The 19,144-nt window shown below is 37.8% G+C and overlaps 1 protein-coding gene across 2 annotated transcripts in view; it reads right to left on the minus strand.

Moving 5' to 3' along the window:
• The window catches only part of LOC126108803 (uncharacterized), a 244,045-nt gene that overhangs the window by 11,671 nt on the left and 213,230 nt on the right, over nt 1–19,144 (minus strand). Inside the window, exons 11-12 of one of the 2 annotated variants that reach the window (XM_049914168.1) lie at nt 16,326–16,432; nt 5,660–5,796 (exon numbers count right to left, since the gene is read on the minus strand). The gene's annotated coding sequence lies outside the window, so the exon portion shown is untranslated. The remainder of the gene's footprint in view (nt 1–5,659; nt 5,797–16,325; nt 16,433–19,144) is intronic. The other variant, XM_049914167.1, reaches the window with a different exon arrangement.

A 19,144-nucleotide genomic window follows, 5' to 3' on the forward strand; every position in this document is an offset into this window, starting at 1 on the left:
CATAGTTAAATACAAAGACGATGTATTTGGCGTGAAATAAGATAATTCTGTTGATTTACTAAGCCATAACCAGTTTTGAAACTTCTGAACCTTTATGAAAGAGTTGTGGTTGTGGCATTCAGGTACAGTGATACAATGGTAGAAAGTTCTTGACTGTTCATGCTTATTATGTCTTTTGTGGGCCATAGGGGATATATTTACCAGTAACTGTATTTCTTTTCTGTATTTATGATAATATGTCATACCACTTCTGTAGGCTCCTGGCATATAATGGCAGCCCACTGCACCTGCTGTACGTTCTGTTTGTTGTGGAATATACATTATAGGGCTCTGGGAAGTGCACATTCCACCAAATAATGCTTTTTAAAGGCGCTTGGGAAGTATGGTTACCAGTAAATAGATTTCTCCCAGAGGCATGGAAAGTATACTCACCACAAAATTAATGTGTTTTGTAGACCCTGGTAAGAACATTTACCACCAACTTACTGGTTTTTCAATGTTTTTGGAAATATGTCTTACCACCTCTGGGTGTGCTTGATACTTTTCAGTAGTACACTGTACTAGGTGTATAAAAACTGTTACAACAACCAGTTTTTTGTTTGGGATGATATCACCACTGTTGTCACTTGTGAAGTCAGAATACACTGCTTTGTTTCTACGAATGTATTTTTATGATTTGTATCACCTCATTTCTTTATAGTGTGATGAACAAAGCTTCTACCATTGCTTTCACATTGTGGTAAGTAAACTTTGTGAGAAATATAATAGTAGTATAAACAGTTCACATGCTATGGACGTTGAAATTCGTTGTGGAGGTACCATAACTGAAGATGAGTCATCACCAAAAGAGGAATGGTCACATTGCACTGCTGTTTCTGACTTGCTACACACTGAAACACAAAAATAACCATTTGTCAGTTGTTCATTGACAAAATAGAACGCAGAGGGATACTACTTCCTTTCTTTATTACCACTGAGATATTAGAGTGTGTGATTCAACAGATAAATCTTTACACAGAGCAATTGTAACAAAGATAGTAGCCTCGTGAGACCATAAATGAGGCAGCAAATATACCCATAGACGAGTTACAGGCTCAACTGGTTTGAATATCTTGGGTATCATTGAGTTACCAAATTTAGTGCACTACCGGAGTTCAGAAATTGCTGTAGGTGAGCCTTGTATATTGAAGCCCACGTTGTGTAAACATTTGAAAAAGGCACGTGAAAGTATTAATATAAATTATAAAATTAAAACAGTACTGATCTCAATAGAACGTTTATTAAGTAACAACATGTTTTGGTCAAATAGCGACCACCTTCAGGCCATGTACACTGAAATGTAGATACAACATAGATTTAGAGGGAGATCTAATGACAACACTTAATGTAAGATAGATACAACATGGCCAATATTAAAATAAGCTATACACATGATGGTAGGGTGGCAGCAAACAGGGCAGGTATCGTGGATGCACGAATGTCAACTACCTATTACAACAGAGGTGCCCGCCCCATTAGCTGAATGGTCAGCACGTTGGACTGCCATGCACGGGGGCCCAGGTTCGATTCCCAGCTGGGGAGGGAGATTTTCTCCCTTCAGGGACTGGGTGTTGTGCTGTTCTCATCATCATTTCATCCCCATTGTTGATGCACAGGTCACCCAATGTGGCATCGCACTCAATAAGATCTGCACTTGGCGGCCGAACTTCTCGACTGGGAACTGTACTGAACCTGCATCCCCTCTACTGTAATTAGCAGTTGACATTCATGCATCCATTATACCTGCTCCATTCACTACTACCATCACCTGCTATCATGAGCATAACTAACTTTAATTTTGTCATATTTTACCTATCTTCCATTAACTGTTATCATTAGATTTTTCTCTAAATCTACTCCCTTCACCAGAAAAGTTTTAGGAAAGTTTTTTTTCTGAATTTGCAATACTAAAAAGGAACAAATATTTTTATGTTACAGTTTGGTATGAGTACATCCTTGAAATGACCTTGGCCATGTTTCCACACAAACTCTCTAGGTGGCAGGGTTGTGCTTATCAACATTTTGTTTGGGTTCTTGGCACAGTACTTATGGTGACACAATGGATGCTGATTGTGAGGAAAGAGTGAACTTTAAGTTTTGCATTAAGCCCAGGAAAACCAGTAGTTAAATGTGGTCAATGATTAAGCAACCATATGCAGGTGAGGCACACTCAAGAAGTCACATTTTCAAGTGTCACAAAGGATTTTGTAAGAGCAGAGATTTAGTTCAAGACAATCACTGAGCTAGTAGCCCATCTATAGCACACTGATGCATATGTGGAGCACGTAGGGCAGTTATTCCAAGACACCATGTAACTGTGTGTGTGATACCAGAAAAACTTAATTAGAATCATGATGTGTATCATAAGATCTTAAGTGAAGATTTAACGGAATGCAAATTTAATCCAAAACTTGTCCCTAACACACTAATAGATGACCCACAAAGAGGAAAGATGACTAATTTCTGCTGAGCTCCTGGATAGAGCCAGATGTGATCCCACTTTCTGTCAAAGATTACTGCTAAGGATGCAAGTTGGTGCTACCAGTATGACCCTCACACAAAGGCTCAAAGTGCTGAATGGCAAAAGTGCTGAATGACAGAGTTCTGGATCACCAGCCTCAAAAAAAGTGAAACGATGATATTCAAGGACAAAGATGACGTTGATTGTATTCTTTGATAGTAAATGAGTAGTTCACCATGAGTATTTTCCTCCAGGTCAAACAGTGAACCAAGCTTTTTACATAAAAGTCTTGACAAGCAATTCAACATCACTGCTCTGATTTGTGGTACTCTCAGGACAGGTTCTTACTGCATGACAATGCAAGACCTCATACCACTTGATCTGTTACTGAGTATGTGGCCATACATTCTGCTATTACCATAATCTCCCAAACTCTCACTTTGTGATTTTTTCTTGTTTCTGCGAATGAAAAAGACAACTGAAAGGAAAGCCTCATCAAGATATTGTATACATCCAATGGACTGTGACAAATGAGCTTACAAGCATTGAAATTGAAAATTTCCCTGCTTGCTTCAAAGGCTTCCAGAAAGGTTGGCAACGGTGTACGGACAGCCAAGTGGGCTTCTTCAATAGGAACCTGATTCATTACTTGGTAAAAGCAATTTTCCATTTTAAAAATACCTGTCTTGGAACTTTTCTGACAAAAGGAGTATATTGTACTTACATTTTGAATGATCTGAAGATGGTTGTTACGTGAAAAACCAGTTGACTTTTTCAGTAAATGTTCTATTGTGATCAAGACCGTTTTAATTTAAATTTTAAAATATTTCAACAAGATTGATGTTTTATTCTACATAAAAAGGTTTCGAAAATTACTGATTGACATAAATGACAATAGGCTGACGTCTCTGAGCCCAAACACAATAAACTTCGTAGCCTTTCTGAACAGCACAATTTGTAAGCCATACACTGACAATAAGGTACTGCCTGTAAATAAAAGCACGATACCTTTCAAGGGGCAGACATCACCCACGCAATATATGCCTTTGAAGCCAATCAAATGAGGATACAATGTGTGGTGTTTAGCAGGCTGAAAGGCAGGTTATATCACAAATTGTGATATTTATGCAGAAAAGTCAGGTGATGGATTTCAGAAAATTCTCTTGGAGTGTGAGCAGTCATTAGCCTGACACAAGAGCTGAAACACAGTGGCATTGTGGTAGCATTTGACAACTACTTCACCAATGTGAATCTGATGCAAATGCTGTTGAACAAGAATCACTGGAAGAGAAAAGTGAATAGGATTTCATTCAATGATGAAAGAGCAATCTATGTAGAAAAGTGGATAATTTCAGTTCCAATGCAGATATGGTACTGCCTACCTGTAAAATGGATGGATAACATACCGGACAATATTTTGACAGCTTCAGGTAACACTAGAGAAAGAGAAAGAACACTTGTCTTAAGGAAGAATAAGGACGGTACTACCAGAAGTATTAGTTGTCCAAAAGCTGTAGCAACATACAATGACATAATGGGAGGCATAGATCACTTCAGTAAAATTAGAGAATGTTATGCACTAGGTCTACATTCTCATACATGGTGGCATCAGATTTCTACTTCCTATTAGACATGGAATTGTAAATGCCTTACATTGTACATAAACGAACAAAGTACAAGAAGGGTACTACAATCAACTGAACTTTCAATTACAACTTATGAAACAATTGACAGATGGCTTCACATCCTATACAAAGAAAGGCTGTCCACTAACCATTATAACCAAGAATAATGCTGTACCATTTCATGTTCGACTGGCAGCAGTAGGTGAATCTATGCCTATTTTTGAAGGGGGGGGGGGGGGGGGAAGGAAAAAGCAGATGGAGTTGAAAGTGTTGTACAAAGGCTTGAGACAAGAAAACAAAACACAGATGTTTCTGCTGCAGTGCCCCATGTGTCAAACCAGGCTTCTGCCAATTTTATGGAAAATTAAAAATTGTGACTATTATTTTAAAATTTGAAATAAATGGTTGTAGCTCCGTCATAATTTTCACGCAATTTATGACAGAGCTATAGCCATTTATTTCAATTATAAGGTAAGTTTCACATCTATTTTTCACCTAGAGCATGCGACGAGTCAGTAAATTTCAAAATTTGTTTTGTACAGAAATGTGACTTGTTTACAGGAACTACATTATTAATGTTGAATAAAAACCACTTGGAAACATAAAAAGTAAATATTTTTGAAATAAGGTAAAATAAAAAGGCAAGATGCTGTTTTGCAGTATTTTTACGTGTAATGGCAGCACATAAAACCTCACAAAGGGGAGGTGGAAAATCCATTTACTGCCATAGTTTAACAGCTCATGAAGGTGGTGTGGGTGGTACATATACCACCACAGTTCTTGTTCCTAAATCACAAAAATAAAATTATCAAAAAAAAGATTATCAAAAAAAGATATAGTCAATTGATTACAATTCTAGTATCATACCAAAAGAATTATCATCACTCAGTTACTACAGAAAATGTGTCAATCAAAGGGTTAAGTTGTTCCCAAAGATCATTATCAGGAAAAGCTGATGTGTTGCTACAACATATAAAAAAGGACGACAAATCAGGCCTGAAAGAGAAAGTGTTGGAAATAACACATACTGTTACTGTCGTCCCTGGGGTGTAATTATTTTCACTTTGCAAAGATAACAGCTGAATGTGGATGATATTAACATTTTCATCATTGCACTTTTAGTGATTACAGTATCACGATTAATTTGTTCAGACTTATTTTACCTATAAATGTCAGTATACTGTAGGATACTTTAAACTATTAAATATCCTTCTGACTTTGAAGACACACGTACTTAGGTTCTTAGACTGATTTTTCATTGAACCAAGAAATCTAAGAAGCTCCTGAAATCTGTCCTTGATTAAATTAGACCTCCAGGAATGCAAGCAATGATCTCTGCAGACATTGACACCCCAATGGGGGCCATCAATTTTTCCAGTCCCTCCAGTGACATGGTAAAATTAGTACTTTTTGAGCATTATGTTCTATGTATTCCTCCTTGAGCATATCATTCCTATGTCAAAAATAAGATGAACAGCACTGACAACAGAGTCATCTACTGTTGGGAAACGTAAGTAGTAGGACCTCCTCTCACCTTTAGAACATTCACAGCATATGAATCCTCTTCCACTAATTCCTCATTCTTCGAAACGTCTTCATCTTCACTTGTCTCTGCTACATAAGCCTCAACTTCATCAGTATAGTCAATTTCTGATTTAATGTTGGAATTTCCTAAGAGACATAACATTTCATCAGAAATTCCACACTTTCATCAGAAAATACTAAAACATCTTTTATGGACAAAGAATATTATGTGACTGAATGAGGTGATATAAACTTTGGCAGACTGGAATGAGCATGAGGCAATGTGTAGATATGAGGAGCAACAACTCTGTATCACCACTAATTGTTGCTGCTTCATTGTTGGACTATCTACATATATTTGGAAGAGAAATCAGTGTTGTCAAATTGACTTCTTACACAGTTCCAGATTTATGGAATGAAATGTCAAAAATATTTTGTAAATCCAAATACAGCATCATAGAGAGAGGGGGGGAAATGTGTCATTTGATTTCACAAATGAAGTAAAAAAAATTATAAATGAAATTGAAGAAAACAGTATGACATGAGTCAATCAGAAGTTCGAGTGGCAAAAACTGAGTGGGATTACACACTCCAGATAATGCTTGCTAACAATATTGCTCATTAACTAGTGTTCTACTTAAAATCTAATTCTTCTCATCCACTTAAAACAGCTCATCTTGCTAATCTTTCCTTTACAGGAATCCTACCCACCCAACAATTCAGGCAGTGTACCAAATATCTTCACATTCTGAAAGACATTATGATCCATCAGCACATCTCAGGAGTGTGGTTAAACAAGCACAGGGCTTCCTGTAATAGTTTCATAACACATCTAGCATCTAGCTTGGGAAATCTAGCTTCAGCAACGCCAAACTCTAGCACTGTTGGCTGAGCTCCCCAAGATATTCACTATTAGTAACCACCTGTGCAGCTTGTACAGTGTCACAAATATCATGACCACTAGCTGCAGCTCCAAACAAGCAGCATTTGCAGTTCATCTCAGCAGTGATGATGAGGGCAAGAAGAACATTGCAGATCGATACTGAGAGCAATAGCATCATTGTTGCAAAACTGGTAATAATCATGTAGTTGCACAGATTTCTACGAATCTACTGTAATAATTTTATACATATGAGGATATCAGCAAGGAGATGAGAATGCTGGAGTAGTTCGATCTTACCCTGTACTACACTGCAGAAAACGAGTGTGTTATGTCAGAAGTTTAAATCACTAGCACGTTGTTAACTGATGTATTTCAGTGTTGTCTCCATTCAGATTTGTAGAAGCATAAACTTAGTGAGATGAAACCTGTAAAGCCAAATCGAAGCCTGCGGCAAGCTGCTTATGCAGTGTGTCTGATAGAGATAATGTATACAAAATTGTTAAGGCTTTCATGGCCACTTGTTGACAATCTGCCTATTGGCTTCTGTCTCAGGTTCTTCAGCCAATGTTCGTCTGACAATTTTTCTGATGTTTTGCCAGCATGAGTGGCTGGCATTGTCAAAGCTTCACCCTACATTGCTGGCAAAATGTCAGAAAAATCATCGGACAAATGTCAGCTGAATAACCTGAGACAGAAGCCAATATGTGACAACTTACAACAATTTATGACATTTAAAAGTGATATCAAGAAACTTTGTTTTGATTACCTGGGTTTCTGTACTAACAAATGTTCTGAGGCTGAAGACAGGCCACAAACATGTATGTTCCGTATAAAAAGGTCAGTCCTCTATGGACTACCGTGTCTTTAAGTATACTGTTCCTTTGTGCCATTAAAGCTGAAATTTGAATTAGTAAACTGTCATACAAGACAGAATCTAAGTAAAGTTTAGGACACGTAATATCCTTCTGTCTGTTGACATTTACTGAATTAGACAAAATATTTTAATAAGAAATCAGAATGAGATAATTGTTCTAGGATTGGGCATCATGTACATTTTGAGACTAGATAAAAACACATTTTCTTAACTGACTGTAACTGGTTCTTGAAGACCTCTCTCTTTTCATTGTATGTTCTCACACATGGTATCAAACTTTCATTTTTTATACATCATGGAAAATTTTTCTTTTCTTTCTGTTCATGTTTGTATGCAAGTTTTTACATTTACCAAAACTGAAAGTAACTTGGATAGCAACTCTATTTCAAATGTGAGTTGACTGTCATTCATTCATAAATGAGTCTTAAATGCAAAAGTACACAGCATGGCTAAAAGTCTCTTAACACCACATTAAAAATTTTCTGTGTATCCTTACAATATGAAATGACGAGCATGTAACTACAGACAGTATGAGTCAACAGCATAGATATGATTTTTATCAGAATGAGAAACTGGAGGGTTGGCATTGCTCTTCTGGATCTTTCTCCTCCATAGTACTCTATCCATTGCCTCTTCCTTCTTCCATCCTTTCTCCCTTAGTTCCCCGGATATCTTATCCTTCCACCTCATCTTCGGTCTTCCTCTCCTTCTCGCTCCTTCAATCTTTATGTCTTCAACTCTGTTTCCAATGCATTCTTCCCCTTTTCTCTGTAAGTGTCCATGCCACCTTCGTCTGCTCTCTTGTATCTTTTTCCCCATGGGTCTCACTTTCACAGCTCCTCTAACAAATTCAATTCTATTCCTGTCCTTCCTTGATACCCCACACATCCACCTCAGCATCCTCATTTCCACCACTTCCATCTTCCTTTCCTGGGCTACTGTGATTGGCCATGTCTCTGCCCCGTATATCATAGCAGGCCTTACCAACAACTTGTACATTTTCCCTTTCAACCCAATGCTCACCTTCTTGTCACACAACACTCCACTTATTTTCCTCCAGTTGTTCCAACCGCAATTTATTCAGTGTTGTATCTCACTTTCCAGTCCTCCGTCCCTCTGTATGTACGACCCCAGGTATTTGAATTTGCAGACTGATTTCAGCTCATCATCCTGGATCTTGCAAGATCTCATCTGCACATCCTTCAGTGCTAAATATTATGACTTTGTCCAGCTAATTTTCATCCCTCTTTCTTCTAGTGCCTTCCTCCAATCCTCCAGCTTTTCCTCAAGTCTGTCAATGCTCTGCTCACAAAGAACCACTTCATCCGCAAACATCATATTCCATGGCGCTTCCTTCTTCACATCTTTCACCAGCACATCTATAATCAGGTCAAAGAGGTAGGGACTAAGCGAAGACCCTTGATAAATCCTACTTTTACTGGAAACTCCTTTGTCATGCCCACACTACTTCTCACCTGTGTCATTGCTCTTTTGTACATTTCCTTCACTAACCTGACATACTTCTCTGGCATGCACTTCTCTCTCACACTTTTCCATATTTCGTCTCTTGGGACTCTGTCATATGCTTTCTCCAAATCAATGAAATCCATATGTAGATCGGCTTGTAGCTCCCCGTGTCTCTCCACTATCTGCTTTAAAGCATGTATTGCATCAGTCGTTCCTCTTCCAGGCATGAACCCAAACTGTTCTTCACACACCACAGTCTCCTTGCGTAAACTTGCTTCTACACCACAGTCTCCTTGCGTAAACTTGCTTCTATAACTCTTTCAAAAATTTTCATTGTGTGTGCCATCAGTTTAATACCTCTATAGTTACTGCAGGTCTGCACATCACCTTTCCCATTAAATATTGGGATCAGTACACTAGTTCTCCACTCGTCTGGCATCTCCTCCTGTCGCCAAATCTTCTTCATTAAATCCCAAAGGAGCTCAATTCCCTTTTTACTGAGACACTTCCATATCTCAATAGGGATCTGGATTGGGCCAACTGCCTTCCCATTTTTCATCTTTTCAACTGCCAGTTCGACTCCATCTCTACTTATATCCATCGTTAATCCTTCGTTTGCCCCTCCTTCCTCAGTTTTCACTCTTACATTTTCTTCATTCAGTAATTTCTCAAAATAATTCAATCACCTTTGGATTATTTTTCCATGGTCATGCAGAATTATTCCTGTTTCATCTTTCATTTGTTTTTTAGCTGTTAGATCCTTAGCAGCTTTATCTCTTGATTTGCCTATCCATATCAGTTCTCTCATATCCTGATTTTTCTGTAGTTGTTCGTATGCCTCCCTTACTGATTCAGCTTTAGCTTTAGCCACAGCTGGTGTTGCCTCCTTCTTTGCACTTTTGTATGCTTGCCCATTCTCAGCACTTCCGTACATCACTTCCTCTTAGTGTCTTTCTTTTCCTTCACAACCTTCTGCACCTCTTCATTCCACCACCATGCTTCCTTATCTTTTGACACCCCTCTCCCAGATCTTAACCCAAACACTTCCTCCCCGGTCTTCCTTATAACAGCACTATTTACTTTACACCACTCCTGCACACTCTCTGCCAATTTTACCTTTCCCAGTATTTTTTCACTAAACTCCTCTCTCAAATTTTTATCCTTTAATCTCCACACTTAATTTTCCTTTCACATTAATTTATGTGCCTCTGTCTTTTATACATACTTTCATCTCACAATCTGCTACAATCAACTTATGTTGTGTTGCTATTCCTTCACCGTATATCACCTTATTATTTCGCACATCCCCACTACTTTTCCTTCTACATAATATGTAATCAATTTGGCTTTTATTTTCGCCGCTCCTGTTGTTATTAGTTTTTCTCTTTTTGTTTGGAAGTAGGTATTCATAATCCCTACATCAAAAGCCACTGCAAACTCCACTATCTTTTTCCCTTCCTCATTTCTCTCGCCATACCCCCATCCTCCATGCCACCTCTCTTCCCCATCTTTCCTTCTGCCAACATGACCATTTAGATCCCCTCTGACTATCACCCTTTCATTCTCTGGTATTCCTACCATTACTTCATCCAAATCACTCCAAAATTTTTCCTTCTTGTCCTCCAAACATCCTGCTTGGTGTGCATAGGCTGTCAGCACTGTTACCATTTCTCCACCAAACATCATCTTAACATACATATTTACTCTGCTGACTTCACATACCTCTTCTTGAAGCTCTCTGTGCAAAATAACTCCAACTCCATTTCTTGATTCCGGGCTTGCACTACTATAAAGTAGCTTATAGCCTTCAGCTAAGATCTTTGCCTCAACAGCAACATTATATCTGCTATTTTCAAAAATCTTTCTAAAAACATTTCCCACACTGGATGAGTAGTTTGGAATTTGGCTTGAAGAAATGAGAATGAGTTGCTACTCTGACCTGACCAAGCAAGATGTCACAGTAGTTAGTACACTGGACTCGCATTCAGGAGGATGACAGTTCAAACTCACGTCCAGCCATCCAGATTTAGGTTTTCTGTGATTTCCCTAAATTGCTTTAGGCAAATGCTGGGGTAGTTCCTCTGAAAGGGCATGGCTGACTTCTTTCCCCATAGTTCTCTAATATGATGGGACCGATGATCTCGCTGTCTGGTCCCCTCTCCCAAATTAACCAACCAACAATGACCTCACTAAGACCCTGATCTGGATTTTTAAAATTCTCTGGAATGAACTAGAGTGTCAGTTCTACATTACAGTAAGTCAGTCAAAAGCCCAGTAATACCAACCCCTCATGGTTCACATAAAATGAAAATAAATTCTACTTTCAATTAGAATTTGTTCTAAGGCCCCAAGACTAAACAATACAGGAGTAAAGAAATGAGGCCCTTTGGTCTATTAATCACATGGTTGGTGAATTAGAATGGGTAGCAGTTTGTGGCTGGATGGGAGAACCCTATATAACACACCATCACTCTTACCATAAAGTACATTGTGCTCTCTGGAGTGAACCTCAGCTCATAAAATAAATTAGTTGTCATAAAATGGTAGCAATGGAAATAAAGGAACACAATGAATGTGCAATGCATGAGGGATTCATTTTGTTGTATCAGTAATGAGGTGGCTGGTAAATACATGTAGACATCTACAGAAATGCAACACATTAATAAGTTTGTTTACACTATGTACACTTAATTACTGAGTTAGACATAACTTCAAAAGCTGCAGGTTCTTCTGTGGAGCTGAGTTATATACAACTAGAGTAATGTTCTTGATAGTAACAATATAGTGGTAATGCTGATTTACATATAAAAGTATCTGAATATTAATCATGCTTTGCAGTGTTAATTCAATACAATGTTCCTCACAGCTGTCATATGTCTACATATGCACTTGATCTGATGGCAGAGCTCTGAACTGTGGTTGCTTAAAAGGATGCACCAACCAATCGGAGTTTCGGGTGGTGAGGTCATGGATTTGCGTCCTCTGGAGGTATGTATACATGGTGCCCCTCATCGGGGACAGTGAGCAGTGTAACGGTGGTCTTGCCCAGCTGCTCTGGCAAGAGATTAAAAGACCTGTCTCTTGCATATTTGTGAGTGGTGCATAGCACACTGGGCGAGGGGAGTGGGTGGGTGTCAAAGGAGGTTGACAGAGATGCTGTTGATACCACACATTTAACATGTTGATGAAATCACAAAAGTAATTGAGAACACGGCACTGAGCAAGTTGTAGACTGCATCCCATGTCAGAAGAAATTATGCCTGTCATTTGCACCCAGAGTTCATGTTTAGTTATTTTAAGAGAAAGAGAGAAACAGTTTAACTGACAAGACTTGTTTATGGTGTTTACCTGAAACTGTTTGCAGCACTCTTTCTGCAAGTGAATATGGATCTCTGTTCTTGAGCTAACTGCTAGGCCTGGATCAGGATTCTATGGCAATTAAGGTAGTTATTTGTTACCTGCCCATCACATGGTTGCAAGCTGCAGATAGACCTTGAGTGAATCTGATGTCAGGATGTTCACACAGAGACTAGGATCACAAATCATGATAGTTAAGCAATAACTGTTGTCACTGAATAACAAATATTGTCAATAATCTGGATTACACAGGTAGTTTTGTAGTTTCGAACAAAAGACCTGAAACTGATTTGCAAATGGCACAATAGGCAAAGAATGGCCAAATTACACATGAACAATATCTCAAGCTCAACAAAAATTTGTAACTAGCATTGTAGTAGAGCATAATGGAGTAATAGCTTGGTGTAAAAATCAGTATCATGAAGTTTCTTAAGAAAAAGTATACATTAAACAGTAGGTACACTTGGCCGCACAAAAACAGGCTACTACTCAGAAGTCCAGTGTTCTGCAACCTCTGACATCATTGTGCAATGCAGAAGTGTCTCAAGGAAGTCTTCTCTTCCAATATAGCTGATCATGGTCTAATGGTAAATGTTGCACAGTGTAGATGCAAAACTGCGTGTTCAAGTTAACTCATTTCTTTACTTTTAACTGCATTTTGCAAGTCTGCTAAATATATCAGTCTCATGGACTATCAAAAATGATTTATTTTGCCTTCTAAGCTATCAGTAATAGCAACACCTTCCATGAAAGAGCCACCTGCCACCTGCCACTGGCTGCCTGACATCAGCTGCTATCAAACCAGGTGAATGCAGCATAGTACCTCTTGGGCATGTTTCAGCTCTCACATTAGTAAGCATAAAATTGTAGCCTGATTTTCCGATAAAATAACTTCACTAAATTGAGTGAACAGTGTACAGTTATTGAACATGTGTAGGTTAATGTGAGTGTATTTACCAACTGTCATTTTATTATTTGCAGTTCTAGTATTTATTTTGCTGTTATGAACTGGACTATGTGTTTTTAAATCTTATGAATGTTGTTTAGACACAACTGGAAAAAGGACTATCATTTACAACAAATTGTTTTCTTTGTTTTTAGTACAGGGATGAAAGCAGTGGAAGAAGCTTGAAACATTTGTCTCTTTTGTGAAGTAAGTGATATACAAAAGTCACAACACAAAAGGATTTTATTGTTTCAGGAATGATCGTTCTGGCATGAACAATTTTCCACATTCAAGAAGTCTCAACAATTGACATATATGATAAACTGTGACAATTTAACCATCATGTGACATTTGCATTCAATATGCAAGGTCCAGAAGTTGGGTATGTGAGTACTGCATAGCCTACTTCAAAATAATAAAAACTCAAAGGGGTGAGTAATGATGCATTTTTGTTTGAATGTCATCATGTGGCACTTTTGTCATATTTTAGCCTATGTTTTATCATTTTTTTCATGCAGTAGGGAAGATCAGCAGACTGTAGTACCATGTAAGTTACAGATGGTCATGAAACATGGGAACGGTAGAGTGAGTATGTGCTATGTCATGCTGAAGAGTATAGAGTGAGTACGGATTCACCTACTAGGCCTAACTTTCACTATCTATTATTTACTGTTTTAATGTTTGTACAGGGTCAACAGTACTGGACACCTTATCCACACTGATGGTTTCTAACCACAATTTCAATAACTTTAGCTTAAATATTTAATTATGCTTTAATCATTAGTTTAATGTCATAAATTATTGGCAGACGAAATAATCAATCACACAGGCACCCTGAACAGGCATGCATGAAACAAGTAGCAGGGTTCATAACTCAGTCTAGAAGAAACTTTCAGGTAGGTAACATGTCATTGTCAAAAGTGTCTTAAAAGTGAACTGAACATTAAAATAACCAGAGGAAACATCTTTAAAAAAAGGCAGTTTCTGACTAATATTTTGACAGACAATACATGTTTGATGTGTATGGCTTGTAATTTCCCAGAAAAGAGAATTAATATTTGAACTCGCCTCATGGTATGTTTATGTATGCTCTCATACTAAAATCAATATCGTATACAGATGGTGTTCTGAATTATAATGGTGCAATCATTAGTACCAATGATCTTTGATGCAATTATTGCTGTCAGACTGGCTCTTAAATAGTTTCTTGTTATAGATATTCATTTTCCTGTTTTTGAGATTGAGAGAAATTTAAATAAAAAAAACAAGTATTATCCTTTTATTTTGAAAGTATTTTTTAATGAAGTTTTGATATTCCCACTAGCCATTCCAAAATTCACTGTTCATTGAATATGTGTTAGAATCTGTGGCTAACAGAGAAGAAATGAGATATGAGTTAAGCAAACTTCTCACTTATCAAGCTGTGGAAGAAATGGGAAAATTACTAATGTCTTCTTTATAAATTGGTCAATGTACCCTCCAAATGAAACAATTTGCAAAGAACAGTTTGCACTGTTAGCCTGTCTGACACACTACTATATCATGGTAGGAAGATCCCATATCTAGTATCAATGGACAAGTCCTTGGGAGAAGTATATAGTGCACAGCAACCTTCTTGTACCACCAGATGCAAAATATTATCTGTTCACACTGCCCTTTGCTCAAGGAGATGTCTATTGTTAGAGCTCAGTCATTAATTTCCTCTTAAGAAGCTAACTTGGAGGCAAGGAGTTATGTTGCCTCTATGTTAACATAACTCCTCACCAATAACAATAGTGCATAGGAATGGACAATGAGCAAAATGATGACATTCCAGCAGAAAAGGCAGTAATAGTCATCCCTTTGATTTTTGTTGCTTTGAATTAAAATATCCAATACTCATACACTCAATGGCTGAACGTTGCCTATTATATGCAAATGTTATGTGAAAGTTAAAGGGTAGCAATTTTTCACATATGTTAATTATTGAGACGTTTTTTAAGGGGAAAATCATTCATGCCAAATGATCTTTCTTGAAACAAGTAAATTCTTTAAAGACATTATTTGTCCTGTAGCACCCACCCCTTACATGACACACATGCCTTCACTCCTTTATTAAACCCAAAGCAAACAATTTCTCACAAATTTACACATTTATCCATTTGCAACTCTTATTTTATAATGTATAAACAAATAAGATTCAAGTATGAAAAATACAATTCATAACTGCAAGAGAGGTACTAAAACTTCAAAAGAAAAGGACAACTGATAAATACACAAGCAGTAACATATAAACTGTGCACTTGGTTATTTTTCATGGAACCTCAAACCACAATAAGAAACAATTTGATTCATACCAATGTGAAAGCACAAATGCCCAAGATTCACCATGCCATATTCACCTGATCCAACAGTAGCCAGTATCAAGTGGCAAATGGTGGTAGCTGGTTGTGGATGACTGCAGTGGTGAAGCTCTTTCATGGAAGGTGTTACTATCCCTGTTGTGGTAGAAGGTGAAGCAAGTTTCTTTGTGGTTCCATCAAACTGATACCTTTATCACACTGCCAAAAAGGTGGAAAAACAAGTGACAGAATAAATGGACTCGAACTTGCAACTTTGCATCTACACTGCATGATGTTTACCACTAGACCACAAACAGATACAGGGGTTGTATAAAAAAATATGGTAACACTGCAAAAAAAAAAAAAAAAAAAAAAAAAGTTTGAACACACATGCCGATACTAGCTCAGACTGCAGGTTGCACTGTTCTATTTGACCAAGAATGACACCTGTGCAATGTCCTCAATACGCTGTAAGTTACAGTTGTGGTCTAAACAATGTTCTTTGTAACTGAGAGTGCATCATATCGGAACTAAGTGAACTCAAACATGGGCACATTGTTGGTGCTTGTATGATGAGTGCTTTCATAACTGAGGTGACTGATGTATCTGGTGTTTCACGAGGCACTGTATTGAAGATTTATACTGTCTAACAACGCTGTTCCCTCAGTTCAATAGCCATGATGATAATTAAATAATCAAGTTTCAAAATTTCTGTCAGCATCAACTAACATAAAAATGTACAATGTTTAAAGCAGGAAAATGGAACTGTAGATGCATTGATACTAAGTTGATTGTAGTGGTAATTGCCAATCAATAAAATACACTCACCTTGATTTCTCATAGAAATTGTTGGCTCAGCCCACTGTCCTGTAAAATTTGGAGGTTGCTTCCTTCAGAGGTCCTGGTCTTGGTATGTTTATGAAAAGAGCATTAACCTGTAAACATTGGATGATCACATTAACCTGTTAACATTAGATGATCATAGTATATTACTGAATTAAGTTTGGACAATAATATGGCACATGATACATTGCAATAGTCAAAATTGATTATTTTACAGTTAAAAACTCTTATGATTCACTAGTCTCACCAATGTAATACAAACTCTGACTTCCTTGATACCATCTGATTTTACCATGCAAATTTCACAATACAAAACTTCACATCATTAAACCTGGATGTAAGGCATAGTTATGGCTTCCCACATCTGTCCCCATACCCAGAATGGAGACTTTTGAAAACAAAGACAGCACATCTCATTGGTCTAAATAGTTTGTATGGTAATATTGTAGCAGTTTTGAGAAGTCATTTACAAAGAAAAAAATAATCAAAACCCAAATGTATTTTACAGAAAACATACAATTAAATATTCCTAAGAATAATTTTTGGCTAATCTTAAATATATAATTATTTTCCAGTTACTCACAAAAGAAACAAATATAACTTCACAGCATAATTAAATGAAATAAATAATTAAATGAAATAAATGTGTTTTCAAGAAAAAAGTGGAAATAAAAATTCAAATAACAGATATAATAACAGATCAGGAATTCAGGAAGGCTGTGAGGGACACATGTGTATTCAGGGGATTCTTTGATGACACTGATAATTATTTAATCTGCAGTGAAATTGTTATTGAGAGGCCAAAAGTGCATGAGGTCAGGTCCATATTTAGGAGGATAAGAATGGAGAAACTTCAGGATAAGGAAATCAGGCACAAGTACATAACAGTGATCTCAGAAAGGTACCAGTTAGTTGAATGTAGTCAATTACAGTCATTGGAAAAGGAATGGACAAGGAACAGGGACACACTACTAGAAGTGGCTAAAGAATGTCTTGGAACAGTAGTGTGTAAAGGTAGGATGAAGCAAACAGCTTGGTGGAATGACACAGTCACAGGCGTATCAATAATGGCTACATACTAGAACTCAGGTAGACAGAGAAAATTATGTTGAAGAAAGAAACAAAGCGAAACAGATAATTGCAGCATCCAAGAAGAAATCTTGGGAAGACTTTGGAAACAGGTTGGAGACTATGGGTCAAGCTGCTGGAAAACCATTCTGGAGTGTAATTAGCAGTCTTCGAAAGGGAGGTAAGAAGGAAATGACAAGTATTTTGGACAGGTCAGGAAAACTGCTGGTGAATCCTGTGGATGCCTTGGGCAGATGGAGGGAATATTTTGAAGAGTTGCTCAATGTAGGTGAAAATGCGATCAGTAATGTTTCAGATTTCGAGGTAGAATGGGATAGAAATGATGATGGAAATAGGATCACATTTGAGGACGTGGAGAAAATGGTCAATATATTGCAGTACAATAAAGCGGCTGGGGTGGATGAAATTAAGTCGGAACTCATCAAATACAGTGGAATGTCAGGTCTTAAATGACTACACAGGATAATTGAAATGGCGTAGGAGTCGGGACAGGTTCCATCAGACTGGACGAAAGCAGTAATCACACCAATCTTTAAACACGGAAACAGAAAAGATTGTAACAACTACAGAGGTATCTCTTTAATCAGTGTTGTGGGTAAAATCTTCTCAGGTATTGCTGAAAGGAAAGTGCGATTATTAGTCAAGGACAAAATGGATGAAAATCAGTGTGGGTTTAGGCCTCTTAGAGGTTGTCAGGACCAGATCTTTAGCTTACGGCAAATAATGGAGAAGTGTTTCAAGTGGAACAGGGAATTGTATCTATGCTTTATAGATCTAGAAAAGTCATATGACCGGCTTTATAGATCTAGAAAAGTCATATGACCGGCTTTACAGACCGGGTTCCCAGGAGGAAGTTATTGTCTGTTCTACGAGATTATGGAATAGGAGGCAAACTTTTACAAGTAACTAAAGGTCTTTACACAGATAGTCAGGCAGCAGTTATAGTTGACGGTAAATTGAGTTCATGGTTCAGAGTAGTTTCAGGGGTAAGACAAGGCTGCAACCTGTCTCCACTGTTGTTCATATTATTTATGGATCATATTTTGAAAACAATAGACTGTCTGGGTGAGATTAAGATATATGAACACAAAATAAGCAGTCTCGCATATGCGGATGACTTCGTTGTGATGGCAGAGTCGATTGAAAGTTTGCAAAGTAATATTTCAGAGCTAGATCAGAAATGTAAGGACTATGGTATGAAGATTAGCGCCTCCAAAACGAAAGTAATGTCAGTGGGAAAGACATATAAATGGCTTGAGTGGCAAATAGGAGCAACAAAGTTAGAACAGGTGGACAGTTTCAAGTACTTAGGATGCATAGTCTCACAGGATGGCAACATAGTGAAAGAATTGGAAGCGAGGTGTAGCAAAGGTAATGCAGTGAGTGCTCAGCTACGATCTACTCTCTTCTGCAAGAAGGAAGTCGGTATCAAGACTAAGTTATCTGTGCACCATTCAATCTTTCAACCAACTTTGTTGTATGGGAGCGAAAGCTGGGTGGATTCAGGTTACCTTATCAATAAGGTTGAGGTTATGGATATGAAAGTAGGGAATGAACTCTATAGATGTAACAGTCAGGGCGAACAGGCTTAGATGGTGGGGTCATGTTACACGCATGGGAGAAGCAAGGTTACCCAAGAGACTCATGGGTTCAGCAGTAGAGGGTGGGAGGAGTCGGGGCATATCAAGGAGAAGGTACCTGGATTCGGTTAAGAA

The sequence above is a fragment of the Schistocerca cancellata genome, chromosome 11, assembly GCF_023864275.1.
Source record: "Schistocerca cancellata isolate TAMUIC-IGC-003103 chromosome 11, iqSchCanc2.1, whole genome shotgun sequence".
In the NCBI taxonomy this organism is placed as follows: domain Eukaryota; kingdom Metazoa; phylum Arthropoda; class Insecta; order Orthoptera; family Acrididae; genus Schistocerca; species Schistocerca cancellata.